The sequence below is a fragment of the Oryx dammah genome, unplaced genomic scaffold (genome assembly GCF_014754425.2).
Source record: "Oryx dammah isolate SB20612 unplaced genomic scaffold, SCBI_Odam_1.1 HiC_scaffold_22, whole genome shotgun sequence".
NCBI lineage: Eukaryota > Metazoa > Chordata > Mammalia > Artiodactyla > Bovidae > Oryx > Oryx dammah.
Genome location: NW_024070206.1, coordinates 6,361,537 through 6,376,894, shown reverse-complemented (window position 1 = coordinate 6,376,894; position 15,358 = coordinate 6,361,537).

Here is a 15,358-nt window from a genome sequence, read left to right as displayed (position 1 = left end):
ATATAGAAACAAATAATAGGGAAGTAAGTTATAGATGGTCCTTTAGAAGTCAATTTCATCTGCGCATCTAACCATAAAAGCAGCATCTGCTCTGCTAAATACAGGTGTTTTATATCCTTGTCATTAATTGGAGGGGATGTCATCATACATCAACAGTTAAGGTTGGTTAAAGTGCCACTTATCTCAGGGGCTGTCATTAATCAGGTTCTTTTCAGCTTGGTGACTCCAGAGGCTTGACTTAAAGCTGCTCTATGTGAATAGGTTTCCCTATGGGTTTAAGGTGTCTTTTTATTGTCATTTTGAATGAAAAACCTGGGACCCCAACCTAAGTGGCCATTAAGGTAGCTGTGTTGATGCTTCAGAGAAGGGAAACATTTTCCCCCATCATCATTGGCCCCCCGCCCCCTCCCCCTTACCTCCACCAAGTAGCCACGGTGGAGAGAAAAAGCACGTCAGCACAAGCTGTCCCCTCATCGTGGTTTAACCCACTAATGGACTTCAAGAAGCCCACTACAGGGCGTCCGGCACTGAAACAGAGCTGGAGGGCAGCGGAATCCTGGGGACGGCGGCACCTTCTCTTTCTGCCTGAACCCCTACGTCACCCAAATTCCTTCCCGGCCACTCCAGACCCGCAGTGTGATGTCCACCCCAGTCAGGATTCTAGGAGGCGTGCTTCCTGAGTCTTTGCTTTCACTGGAAATGTCTGTCCTTCACGCCATGCCTTCAAGGCCATTGGAAGCAGCATGAATGGTTTCAGGATAAGTTGCGGGGACAATAAGAGTAGCTTTTAAACGTATTAGGCTTTATACTTTCATCACCTTAACTCTAAAAGTTAAAGTGAAATGTTCAGGCATTATGTTGATAATTCAGGCCCGGTGGGGGTGGGGGTTGGGGGGTGGGCATTTAGTCCATATCAAATTTTCATTCAGGGAACCCCTACTCTGAAAATAAGTGAAGTGAAAGTGGCTCAGTCATGTCCGACTCTTTGTGACCCATGGACTGAATTCTCCAGGCCAGAATACTGGAGTGGGTAGCCTTTCCCTTCTCCAGGGGATCTTCCCAAACCAGGGATTGAACCCAGGTCTCCCACATTGCAGGCGGATTCTTTACCAGCTGAGCCACAAGGGAAGACCAAATATACTGGAGTGGGTAGCCTATCCCTTCTCCAGCAGATTTTCCTGACCCAGGAATTGAACTGGGGTCTCCTGCGTTGCAGGCGGATTCTTCACCAACTGAGCTAGTCCCTGCATGTCCCACGTTGGGTCTCTGACAGCCTCAACCTGTGCCAGACAATGGAAGAGTGAAGAGGGAGGGAGCTTTCATCACCCATTCATTCACTCGGCAGATACTTACTGCCTGTGAGGAGGCACTGTGTTGGAAGTGGAGGAGGCAATGAGATGGGAAACCCACACAGCCCTTGCTCTCAAGAGTTTCCTGTGTGGACGGGATAGAAATGAAGCAAATAGCCACTCAAAACAAACAAAAAAAAAAAGGTGTAAAATTACTTTTTTCTCTAGAAGAACATGCTAGATATTCAGGCAATCATGCAAACAGACATGATCGGAAGTATGAAACAAGGTTGGCCACAGGAGGCCAAGGAGTGATGAAGAGGGCTCCTGCAGAGGGAAGAGCAGGCACGGGCCCTGGGATAGAAGAAAGCGAAGCGAATCCCAGACCCGGGGCCCCTGCTGTGGCCAGTGCTCTAAGATGGGGCCCGAGAGCCTCATGCCCTGGAGGCACACACCCTGCATAATTTTAAAAATTGGGGTATAGTTGCCTTCCAGTGGCTTCCCTGGTGGTTCAGATGGTAAAGAATCTGTCTGCAATGCAGAAGACCCCAGTTCAATCCCTAGATTGGGGAGATTCCCTGGAGAAGGAAATGGCAACCCACTCCAGTATTCTTGCCTGGAAATATCCCATGGACAAGGAGCCTGGCGGGCTACAGGCCATGGGGTCACAAAGAGTCAGACAGGACTGAGCGACTCACACTTTCACTTTTCTGCCTTACAATGTTGTGCTAGTTTCTGCTGTACAACAAAGCGAATCCATCACATGGACACATATATCCTCTCCCTCGTGGACTGCCCTCCCAACCTCCCCACCCCTCTAGGTCACTTCAGAGCACCAAGCTGAGCTCCCTGCTTTATGCAGTAGGTTCCCACTAGCTCTCTGTTTTACACAGGGTAGTGTGAAGATGCCAAGCCCAGTCTCCCAATTCATTCCACCCCCTCTTCCCATCTCGTGTTCATAAATGTGCAAATAGGTTCATCTGTACCGTTTTTCTAGATTCCACATATACGCTGAGACTTAAGTATGATGGACATGATTAGATTATTTTATACAATACAGCTAACTTCTAGAAAGGAAGACTAAATGGATCTGATCGAATCATGTGAGTCTTTTAAATCTGAGTCTAGATGTCAGAGGAAAACAGAGACTCAAAGCACGAGGAGGACTCAATGCACCATATCTGGCTCGAAGATGGAGGGGGCTATACGACGGGGGATACTGGCGACCCCAAAGGAAATGGGGCCTTGGTCCTACACTTGCAAAAAACTGGATTCTGCCAACAGCAGGAGTGAGTTTGTCATTGGTTTGCTAGGGCTGCCATAATGAAGTACAGCAGACTGGGTAGCTTCCACAGAAATTTATTGTCGCCCAGTTCTAGAGACAATTCTGAGGTTTGGGGTGCATTTTCAATTTAATTCTCACAAACTTTTTCATAGCCTAACCTAATCAACAGTGAATCAAGACATTCAGATATTTAGTGACATCTTCATGATCATTAGCTCAGAGGGAGTATAGCTGAGATTTGAATCCAGGCTTGATTGTCTTCAAAATTTATTTACTCAATGCACTAAAACTGTGTCCCCATCTTGCCACAGTCAGTGCTGTTTAATAGCACACATATTCTTGGGCCAGCCTTGGAAGAGTCCTGTGGATTAGGCAGGACAGGTATGAACAGAGAGAAGACTGTCTTGGCATTAAGTGGTCAGGCAGGAGACGAGAGAGGGAGAGACTGGGAGTTCGCGATCCACATGTGCACACGGCTATGTTTATTAATAAAATAGATAACCAATAAGGACCTACTGTATAGCACAGGGAACTCTGCCCAATATTCTGTAATAACCTAAAAGGGAGAAGAATTCGAAAAGCAATAGATTCCTGTACATGGATAACTGGACCAATTTGCTGTACATCTGACACAGGCCTAACGTTGCTAATCAACTATATACCAGTGAAAATGAAAATAAGAAGCAAAGGGTCAGGAGGACTGGCCCCACTGAAGCTGAGTTGCAGAAACTGAGCAAGTGTCCAGTCACCTCCCTGGCTGGTCCCCTTCCTTCCCCGTCTTTTTCTTGTCTGTATAAACTGTCGGTGCCCGAGGACTGGAGCAGTGGAGGTGATAAATTCTCTCCAGCTTTAGGGCAAGGTAAGTGTTTTTAAAACTCTTCTGAAAACACCCAACCTCGAATTGTCCTCAATACCACCTGGGGGCATTGCATGCTCAGCTGGTCAGTACTGAGGACTGGCGGACGGCAGAACTAGGAATGAATCCTGCTGAAACATCCCAGGGTACTTTCAAAGATTTGAAGAAAACATTCAAGTTCACTCATCAACTTAGCCATAATCACCAGCATGAGAAGTGGGCATTAAGCCAATTCAAGTGCCCCCAAACAATGGTAAACAATGTATTTCCTTCAGTGAATTATAAGAAGTTACAGATCTTATTATGTTCCCTAGAGAATTATTACATTTTATGTTCTTTACTTTCTTATAAAAAGAATGGTCTGCTACTTTTCTAGCTTTCATTTACATGCCTTTGATAAATTACTGTAACCAGATGAGGGAGATAAAGTAACCAGTCTATTAATTACAATGATTATTATTTAATGGAAAATGGGATTCTAGGCAAAGTGTGTAGTTAGAAGAAAGCATAGCAATGCATTATATAGATGCGGTATTTTGTCTTAAAGAGTAAGATAAGTGTCCAGTCTGTTCCACAATCTAAAGAATATGTTCATTAACTCTGCAAGATTTATATGTATAATTGACCATAATATTTTAACACTATTTGCTTGATTTGGCTGTACATGATGAACAAGGAAAAACTGTAACTTCAATTAAATTGAGTAAATCCCTCATTGAACATATTAAAGGCCAGGTCTCCTCAGAATTGTGGAAAGCTGAGGGTTGAGCTATGGTTTAAAAAAATTTTTTTTTAATGAAGCACGTATTATTTTAATTTAAATTCATTGGCAATTTATATTTTAAATTATGGGAGCTGGAAGGAAAGCATCCTCCACATTGCTTATCCTCATAAGGCTCTAGAGATAAAGAACCCGCCTGCCAATGCAGGAGACAAGAGTTGAGAGTCCGATCCCTGGGTGGGGAAGATCCCCTGGAGAAGGAAATGGCAACCCACTCCAGTATTCTTGTCCGGAGAATCTCATGGGCAGAGGAGCCTGGCCAGCTACCGTCCACAGAGTTGAAAAGAGTCAGACATGGCTGAAGCTACTTAGCATGCACGCACAATCTCAAAAAACAGCCGAAAGTATGATTTGGGGGGTAAACCTTGATGCTTCCCAAGAGTAACTTAACATTATGGTCAGACTCTGACTCAACCACCAGCATACCTCAGATCTTGTCTCTCTTTCCTCGGCTATTGAAAATGAGAATGATAGAGACTTCTTTGGTGGCCCAGGAGTTGAGAATTGGCCTTGCAATGCAGGGGACTCAGGTTCGATGCCTGGTCAGGGAACCAGGATCCCACATGCCACAGAGTAACTAAACCCGCTCACCACAATGGGAGAGTCTGCACCGCAATGAAAGGCCCCATATGAGGCTATAAAGATCCTGCGTGCCACAACTAGGACGTGACACAGCCAAGTACATGAAATAAATATATATATATTTTTAATGAGAATAATAGTTGCATGTGCCTCTGTGGAGTTAAATGGACTGAAGCCGGAGCCTGCAAAGCATGGTCAAATTCAGCCAGCTGCCTGGTTTTGTATGGCTTCAATCTCTATATATTTTTTAATGGTTGAGAAAACATTTTTAATCGACTCTTTGTGACATATGAAAATTTTATGACACAAATTTCAGTGTCCATAAATAAAGTTTTATAGGAACACAGCTACACTTATCCACTTAAATTCTGTCTACGGCAGAGGATGAGATGGTTAGATAGCATCACCGACTCAATGGACGTGAATATGAGCAAACTCTGGGAGACAGCAGAGGACAGAGGAGCCTGGCGCGCTGTGGTCCACAGGGTCGCAAAGAGTCGGAATGATTTAGCCACTGAACAACGACAACAAATTGTCTGTGGTTGTTTGAGTGGCTTCAATGACAGGATGGTGTGGTTGTGACAGAGACTCTAGGGCTGGCAAAGGCTCAGATATTTACTCTCTGGCCTTTCACAGAAAACGTTTGACTATCACTGGGCAGAAGGTGTACCACAGAAGTTCTCAAAGTTTCTTACCTGTTAGAATTGCCTGGGGAGCTTTAAAAAATGCATTGTCCATGTCACATCCCGAATGATTAAATGAGAAAGAACCTCTAGGGGTGGGCTCCAAGCATAAGATTTTTTTTTTTAATTTTCCAGGGAATTTTAATATGCAGTCAGATTTGAGAGGCAGTGGGTTAATATGCTATGTCAGGTATATGAATGTAACACGTCATATGACCTTGATCATTGTTAGCTGAACTGATGTGAAAAATCCTCTTTTTTAAAAAACTATTGATGCATTTCAATAAACAGCTATTAAACAAGCATTAGGTGCAAATATTGTATTTCCTTCTCCTCCCTCTTTCCTGCCTCTCTTCTCACCTGTGTGCAAGAATTAAGACTGGAAGAAACACAAAGATTCCTTCCAGGTTTTGAGATTCTAAACATTCACACATTCAGTGATTTATATTTTTATTTAATATTCCAGACATTTTCAGTGTATAATACCAAGTTCTATACAGTTCTCAGGGCAGGGCTATGAAGATGTGCTCTCATATTTCTAAAGAGTGAACCAATGTTCCAACAAATAGCTCCCTGTGTTAGAGTAGAGACCCTTCGAATCTTCTAAGGTTCTTGTAAGTGCATGCATGCTAAGTCATGTCCCACTCTTTGTGACCCCATGGACTGTAGCCCCCCAGGCTCCTCTGCCCATGGGATTTCTCAAGCAAGAATACTGGAGTGGGTTGCCATTTCCTACTCCAGGGATCTTCTCAACCCAGGGATCGAACCCAAGTCTCTTGCGTCTCCTGCATTGGCAGATGGTTTCTTTACCACTGGTGTCACCTGGGAAGCCCAAGGTTCTTGTAAACAGTCTTGTAAATATAACCTAACTAGCTCAGTAGTAAATTTCAGGACAAATAAATGCATGGCATGTTCAATAGGTGATGATGAAAAAGAACACCTGAAGGTGTGTAATCGAGCAGCCAGATAATTGATTGAGTAGATGCATAATATCCACATTAAAATATTTCAGAGAATACTAGAGGGAAAAAAATTCAAAGGACAATGATTTCAAGAGGGCTGTGACCTTGTTAGCAAGACAGAACCAAAGCACATTAAACAATAGAAGATTCCAGTTCCATCCTGAACAGTTTACTTTTTTGTCGCAACCAAGGAGCACCCGCTAAATCTCCCCACTAGGGAGATGGATATGGACAGGAGTGGAGATAAGGCTAGGACAGAAAGATTAAGTACATGGGTTTTGAATTCACACCAGCGGGATTCTAATTTCAGCTCCATCATTCACTTGCTACATAGCTTTGGACAGATTACCTCTCAGTGCCTCAATTTTCTCAGCTGTAAAGGGGGGATAAGAATTTCTATCTGATAAAGCTGAGCTTGGGTCATTTGTAGAGATGTGGATGGACCTAGAGACTGTCACACCGAGTGAAATAAGTTAGAAAGAGAAAAACAAATATCGTATATTAATGCATACATGTGGAATTTAGATAACAGTACAGTTGAAACTACCTCCAGGGCAGGAATAGAAACACAGACACAGAGAAGGGACCTACGGACATGGGGGGAAGGGGAGGGTGGGATGAACTGGGAGATTAGGACTAACATATATGCTGTGCTGTGCTTAGTCACTCAGTCTTGTCTGACTCTTTGTGGCCCCATAGACTGTAGCCCACCAGGCTCCTCTGTCCACGGGATTCTCTAGGCAAGAACACTGGAATGGGTGGTCTTTCCCTTCTCCAGGGGAGCCTCCCAACCCAGGGATCGAACCCAGGTCTCCCTCATTGCAGGCAGATTCTTTACCATCTGAGCCACCAGGGAAGCCCGTATATACACTACTGTGTGTAAAATAGATAGCTAGTGGGAACCTGTACTGCCCAGGAAGCTCAGCTCGGTAGTCTGTGATGACTTCGATGGATGGGATTGGGGAAGGGGGTGGCCCAGGAGGGAGGGGATATGTGCATACATACACCTGATTCATTTCGTTGTACAGGAGAAACTAAAGCAACATTGTAAAGCAACTATACTCCAATTTTTTAACAGCTGAAGCAATAATTTTTAAAGTACATATTAAACCTGGGTTGTTTCCCGCCCCCCCCATTCTTCGGCCCCAGGGCTGGAAGATGGTCTTCATAGCTCAGCTGACAGAGACGGACCCCTCTATGCTGTGAATTTGGCTCTCATCTTCTAAGTTCCTCATTTGAACACCGTCCTTCATGGCCAAGTATGAATTCCTCTAAGAAAAGAATTGCAACTATACAGACACTCCTCAAATAATATCACTGTCTTTTGCAAAAAGGCCTTGCAAAGCATGAAGTTGGTGTACACTGAAAATATATGTGCCTAACTAAGGTCTTTAAATTACCATGGATCTTCTCCATGATAAACAGATAACAGTTCTATTTCCTACTGTCCAGGTATATCTTCAGCAGCTTTCAATCCTGGAGCTGATTTTAACTCTTGAAAATGTCTATGCGTATTGATATGTTTCGTCCAAAGTCAATCTAGTTTCATTCTTATAAGGCTTTCTATGCTATGTAATCTGCACATATTTATTACTACTTTCACATACATTTCTGTTGCTTTTGTATCTAGTAGTCTCACCACCTATTTTTTTTTCATCATTTAAGTTCCTACATGACCACCCACAAGTTGCCCTATTCTGAAAAAGATCACTGTGCCTTTGCTTTCCATCTTCCAGTGTTAAGACTTTGCAATGCTTATTAGGCTAATTGACATGCATTTTCAAATGAATCAATCGCCCGTCTCTTTGTGAGTAAATCTTCCATTTCCATAAATAGCTATTCCTTTTGAACCCTATTTTTGTTACCCCTATGGGTTTACAGGTGAAAGACATTTTTCATGCTTTTTAGACACCATCATTCAAAACCCTTTTCCCTAATACGTAAGCCAAATAAGATTTACGGACAATAACGGCTCTGCTGCTGCTGCTGCTAAGTCGCTTCAGTCGTGTCCAACTCTGTGCGACCCCATAGACAGAAGCCCACCAGGCTCCCCCGTCCCTGGGATTCTCCAGGCAAGAACACTGGAGTGGGTTGCCATTTAGGTATTTTCATATTTGATGTTTTCATCTTCAATTACAAATTCTTCTTACTCTTACACGCTGGTCTTGCTGTAACTTTGTTAAGTTTTAGTTCTGTATAAAATAAAGCAAAGAGGAAAATAAAACAAACTGAAGTCATGCAAGAGAATGCAATGAGAATTCACATAGTAATAGAGACCACCTGGGCCTGAACAGAAAGACCTTCTCTCTACTAGGTGCCAGCTGCTGCCCCCTCTCAAGTCCTAATATTCATCTCTGCCATGAACACTTTACATTTCCATGTATCAGACAATTATTCTTGCGTTGATAAAATTGTATTTTGTCTCTTATTGAACAGCTCATAAAAGGTCAAAAGTGAAAAAGTGTTCTTCACTCAGTCATGTCCAACTCTTTGCGACTCCATGGACTGTAGCCCTCCAGGCTCCTCTGTCCGTGGAATTCTCCAGACAAGAATATTGGAGTGGGTTGCCATTCCTTTCTCCAGGGGATCTTCCCAATCCAACCCAGGGATTGAACCTGGGCTCCTGCATTGCAGGCAGATTCTTTACCATCAGAGCCACAATTAGGACATTATATAAATCAAGCTCACTTAAGTGATCGCTGTCAGGATATAATTCCATAAGCAACGGTGCAGTTATGCATTAATTAACATTAAGAGATGTTCATGATATGCTGCTAGTTCATAAAAGCTGGTTTCAAATCAGTGTTTAATCATATCCTTATGTGTCTATCGAAAAATTAGAAGATAAATATTAAAATTTTAAGGGTGGTTTTAGTGAGAATTTTATTTACTTCTTCACAATCTACTCTGTGTGTGTGTGTGTGTATGTATGCACGCGTGCATTTAGTCACTCAGTCGTTTCCAACTCTTTGCAACCCCATGGACTATAGCCCGCCAGGCTCCCTTGTCCATAGGGATTCTACAGGCAAGAATACTGGAGTGGGTTGCCATACCCTCCTCCAGAGGATCGTCTAATTATTTTCAGCTTAGAAATGGATTCATACGTTATCCCATTAATAGGACAACAGAGACAACCCATGTGACTGTGTACATTTTTTACATTTATATAGATAGATGGATCACCAAGAGACCCTAACCTCTGCTCTGCACATTTTATTTATTTAGTCAGTGTTGATTGATTTTTCTATAACAATAACACTCAGGGACCTTCATGCCTTATCTACATAAATCAAATAGAAAAGGGTGATGAATGTCCAAGAAATCTAGTCACGTATAATATTTGTTATCTGTTGCTGAATAACAGATTATCCCCAAACTCAGCAGCTTAAAACAGAAAACATGTATTATCTCACTGTCTCAGTGGCTCAGGCATTTGGGCACAGTTTAACAGGGTGTCTCTGGTCCAAAGTTCCTCAGAAGACTGAAGTCAAGATGCTGATTGAATGTGTGGTCCCATCTGAAGCCTCGTCTAGGGGAGCTTCTGTTTTCAAGCTCATTCAAGGGGCTGCTGTCAGGATAAAGTTTCTCAGATGCTGAATCACATGGATTTCTGCAGAACACAGCTCTCGACGTGGAAGCTGGCCTTCCTCAAAGTGAGTCAGCAAGAGAACACGAAAGGGCATGCAAGATGGAAGCCAGTTTCTGATAACTAAATCTCAGGAGTAACACCCCATCATCCTTGCCTTATGCTATTGATTAGATGCCACCACTTGGTCCAGCCACACTGTGGGGAAGAGGATCATACAGGGTGTGAATATAGGAGGTGGGGCCACTGGTACTGGTACACTGAAGGTTGTTTGCCATACTGGCCTAGACCTGTGTATCACATACTTCCTCATCGCATTGGCTCACCAGCATAATTCAGGTAACTTGCCGCTTTATTTATGCCTGTACTACAAGGCAGCCATTCACTTGGAAAAATCTCAGCAACTATTGTATCTACCAGTCTAGTAACTGAACTTAACATAGCATATTTGGCAAAACGAAAAAAATGATCTTTCAAAAGAGTTAAATCTCTTAGAGAGTAAAATGTGTCAAAAATAAAATCTTTCTCCATGTCATCTAAAAGAAGAACAACTCACAAATGTTAAAAACAAAAGGTTGGATAAAGATACATCAGGCATTACAAGGAAAACATAAGTCAGAGGTTGTAATATCAACATCATGGAAATAGTTCAAAGTAAAATATTAAATGGGACACAGGGGGCCATTTTATTTTTATAAATAAATACAAAGTATTTTTGTATTTGTATTTGTATCTCAAATTTGTATTTGAGACTACAAAGTAAAATAAAGGTATAAACTTACTGTGCACCAAATCACACTTATCAAAATGCATATCAATTTATTTTACAGAAGAGAAACAATCTTTTTACCAAAACCTGTTAAAACACAAGAAAGAAAAAACAGTTGTTTAACCACTTACATTTATGCCAATCAGTTACAACCATACAAAATAAAGCATCAATAAATGAAATTCAAGTAAAAAGCACAAAAGTTAGTTATTCATGATGAATATGATGGTTCAGCTTGGAAGTGGACTAATATATCACGTTAATAGGACAAAGGATACAATCCACGTGACCATCTTGAGAGAGGGTAGAGTTAGAGGATGTGATGAAATTCACCATCAATCCCTTTTTTTTTTAATTGTCAATAAAGTAGTTTTTCCTTAATATTATTCACAGAAGTATCTACTCCTGACAAAGTTTTCTAATAATATCAAGACTGGTACAAAGATTTCCATTATCACCATTTCTGTTTAAGATTATTCTGCATTTCTAGTTAATACAACTAAACACGAAAACAAAATATGGTAAAGGAGAAAGAAAAATGGCCAGGAATTATGGATGTTATGGTTGCTTACCTATGAAAAATATTGGAGAAAGGAGATTTATCTGAAAAAGGATTAGAACTGACATCTGGGTTAGTATTCAGCTGGTGCGCCATAGGAAGGCTGCACAAACCATTCACACCCAGGATCTGTGCTGACTGGTTGGTTCTCAGGCTCCACCAGTGATTAAGTATTTGTAATTGTGGCTGCTAGTAAGATACATCATTAAGAAGGCTAGCAATGAATCAGTAGGTAAAATCAGCAACTTTCCTTACAAACCAATTGCAATCAGTAAAAAAATATAATGATACCGTGATCTTACATATAGTAGTAACAAAAGACATAAAATGTCTAGGAATGAACTGGACAAAAAATATGCAGGAACCCTTGAATGAAAAGTATTAAGTTTTACTGAGGATCATATAAGCAGACTTGAAGACAGAGAAGTTTTATTCCTGTAGTAAGAATACCTGTTGGGGCAGGTTCTCTGCAAATTAATCTTTAAATAGTGACTCAATCCTTCTGAAAATCCAGTGGAATTTCTTTTTGGAGCTTGATAAAATTCTGGTAGAATAAACATGTAAAAATATTTTGAAAATGAAGAGTGATAAGTTGGGATTTTCCTTAGCAGATATTTGAATGTGTTATAAAGCCACAATACTTAGAATAATTTGACATTGGTGCCAACACAGACACAGCAGTGAAATCAAGTAGAAAATCCCAAAGCAGCTCAATGTATATTTTAGAATTTAGTGTATGATAAAGATGGCATTTCAAATCTGTGGGGAAAAGATAAATTATTCAATTAATAGCTGACTATTTTTGTGACCTTGGAGTTGCACATGGCTTTTTAACATGACACTATGAGAAGAAGTCATATAGGAAAATCAGAACACTTTTACCTCCAAAAAATTCTACTGACAAAAAGTAAAGAGCAAAATAAACTGGGAAGATTGTTTAACAAAGCAACATCAATATTTCTTTGTTCATCGATCTATTCCTAGATCCTGCAACCATACCTGGCACATAGTAGGCAGTTGAAAAAATGGCTACATAAAGAGGCCTTGCCTGTCAGTAAGGAAAACATGGACGCTTTTAGCAATGTTAACAATTACAAGAGGCATGAGTCAAAAGAAAGAAATATGAAAAGGCAGGAAAGCCCTTTAAACATTACTAATCTCACCAGCAATAAGATAAAGAAAAATTAACAGTTCACCCCTTTTCATCTATTACTGCCATTTTTTGTTATTCTGAACTGGCCAAATGTGGAAAGAATATTTGTCAACTGCTGACATAAATTCATAAAGTCTCTCTCATAGAAATTTGTGCAAGGTAATTAAAAATCTATATATAAAACTGCAGACTTTCTGACCTAGTAATCTCACTGTTAGGAATTTTCCCCTAAGGAAATTACTAAACAAATGTGCACAGATGTAAATACAAGGATATTCATCAAGCACTGTTACAAGAGTAAACAGCTAGAAAAACTAAAAACACGTGCTCAAAAACAGGGACTTAGTTTCATAAATTTGGGTACACTTCTTTGATGGAATATCTCCCGGCCAGGATAAGCAATGATGCAGTTATGCATTAAGTAACGTCAAGATGTTTATGATCTACTGTTAGGTTAGAAAAGTTGGTTTCGAATCAGTACTATGTAAAAATCATATCTTTACATGCCTACTGATAAAATGGAAGATAAATATTAACATTTTAATGGTGTTTTCATGGGGATTTTTTCCTTCTTCACTGTCTACTATACGGTCTAAATATTTTCAATAGATGTAATACTTCTATAACAAAAGTAGTAATTTTTTAAAACAGAAGAAAAGTGGCACTTAATATTTTGGAAAGAAATCTGATGTTTCTGTCTCCTGAGCTTACTGTTTTACTTTGAATGGCATGTTTTCACTAGACCTTTATAACCTAGAGGCATTTTCTAGATGATAGTGTCTGGTTACTGCTGCTGCTACTGCTGCTAAGTCGCTTCAGTCGTGTTCGACTCTGTGCGACCCCATAGACGGCAGCCCATCAGGCTCCCCCATCCCTGGGATTCTCCAGCCAAGAACACTGGAGTGGGTTGCCATTTCCTTCTCCAATGCAGGAAGGTGAAAAGTAAAAGTGAAGTCACTGAGTCGTGTCCAACTCTCAGCGACCCCATGGCCTGCAGCCTACCAGGCTCCTCCGTCCATGGGATTTTCCAGGCAAGAGTACTGGAGTGGGGTGCCATTGCCTTCTGTATCTGGTTACTACTCTGTGGAAACCCCTAAATTATTCTCCATCTTCTACCACTATATTCATCTACTATCTCCAACCCTTTCACTCCATTTCCCTATTTTATTTTTTAGTTTTCTTTGTAATGTTCCATGGAAAAATATTTTATTAACATATTTGCCTACTTCTTTATTATTTATGCTCCTCCATCATAGTGTAACCTCCACAGGGGCAGGGATTCGAATTGTTCATGTTCAGAGGTATTTCCCAGACTGGCATATGGTAGATGTTCAATAAATACATGTTGAATGAATGAACAAACCAACAAGCTGGTTATGGAAGAGTTGATTTATTGTGTGTGTGTGTGTGTGTGTGTGCATGCGTGCGCATGTGTGTGTGCGTGCGAATGTGTGTGTGCGTGCTCAGTCGCTCAGCTGTGTCCAACTCTTTGCAGCCCCATGGACTGTAGCCTGCCAAGCTTCTCTGTCAATGGATTTTTCCACGCAAGAATACTGGAGTAGGTTTCCATTTCCTGCTCCAGGGGATCTTCCTGACTCAGGGCTTGAACCCACATCTCCTGGGACTCCTGCACTGGCAGGCAGATTCTTTACCACTAGCGCCACCTGGGAAGCCCCGTACTTTGTATGATTAGGCAAATATTCTCTGCTTCCTGGAAACTTCCTGAATTACACCTGCTAATTTCCTCTATCAAGCATTGATGCTGATCTACCAGGCAGTGGTGTTTGGTAGACATCACTCAAGTCTAGAGGTCAGTGGAGCTGAGATGCAGTTCTTGATCTGAGCACAAATGAGCTTGTTAACATGTCAATTTTGCTGTCCTTGCTATGCAAGACTGGCTCTGCCGAAAGCTGCGAAGGGGCCAGATACCAAGCCGCTCTCCTTGTTCCACCCCTGTGCTGTTTCACCTCTTCAGCAGGGGTCATATTCTCTCCTGCGTGCCCCCATCCTCTCCCATTTGACGGACACAAAGGCTGCTTAAGTGTCTCTCGGGTGTGCCCCGCACACCTCCAGAACACTGACTTGCATCCTCGCATTTATGATCCTCATCACTTGCCTCTTGTGTGTTAGTCGTTCAGTCATGTCCAACTCTTTGTGACCCCATGGACTATAGCCCACCAGGCTCCTCTGTCCATGAACTTCTCCAGGTAAGAATACTGAAGTGGGGCTGCCATTTCCTTTTCCAAGGGATCTTCCCGAACAGGGACCTTCCCAACCAGGGATTGAACCCGGGTCTCCTGTGTTGCAGACAGATACTTTACCATCTGAGCTACTAGGGAAGCCCCAATAATTAGTTAATTCCTTCACATATCTCCCTGAATGAAAGTCATTCAGTCGTGAACTACTCTTTGCGACTCCATGGACTGTAGAGTCCATGGAATTCTCCAGGCCAGAATAGTGGAGTGGATAGCCTTTCCATTCTCCAGGGGATCTTCCCAACCCAAGGACTGAACCCCAGGTCTCCCGCATTGCAGGTGGATTCTTTACCAGCTGAGCCACAGGGAAGCCTGTGCCTCTCATAGAAACCCACTTTCAGAGCAGTATCCAAAAAATCTCACACAGACTGTCCTATGCTACCTGCTTGCTCATCAAATCAGGGCAATTTTTCTTCAGTCTGCAAAACAGGAATCTCTGGGCAGAATCATTGGCACCTAGTGACTTATAAAACTGAGATGACAAAAACAGGCTAGACAGTTATAAGACACATTTACCAGTCAGCCATGTGTGATCCCAGAATAAAGCTTTAAAAAAAAATCACAATGTTTTCCCATGAAAAATAATTTGATTAATAAT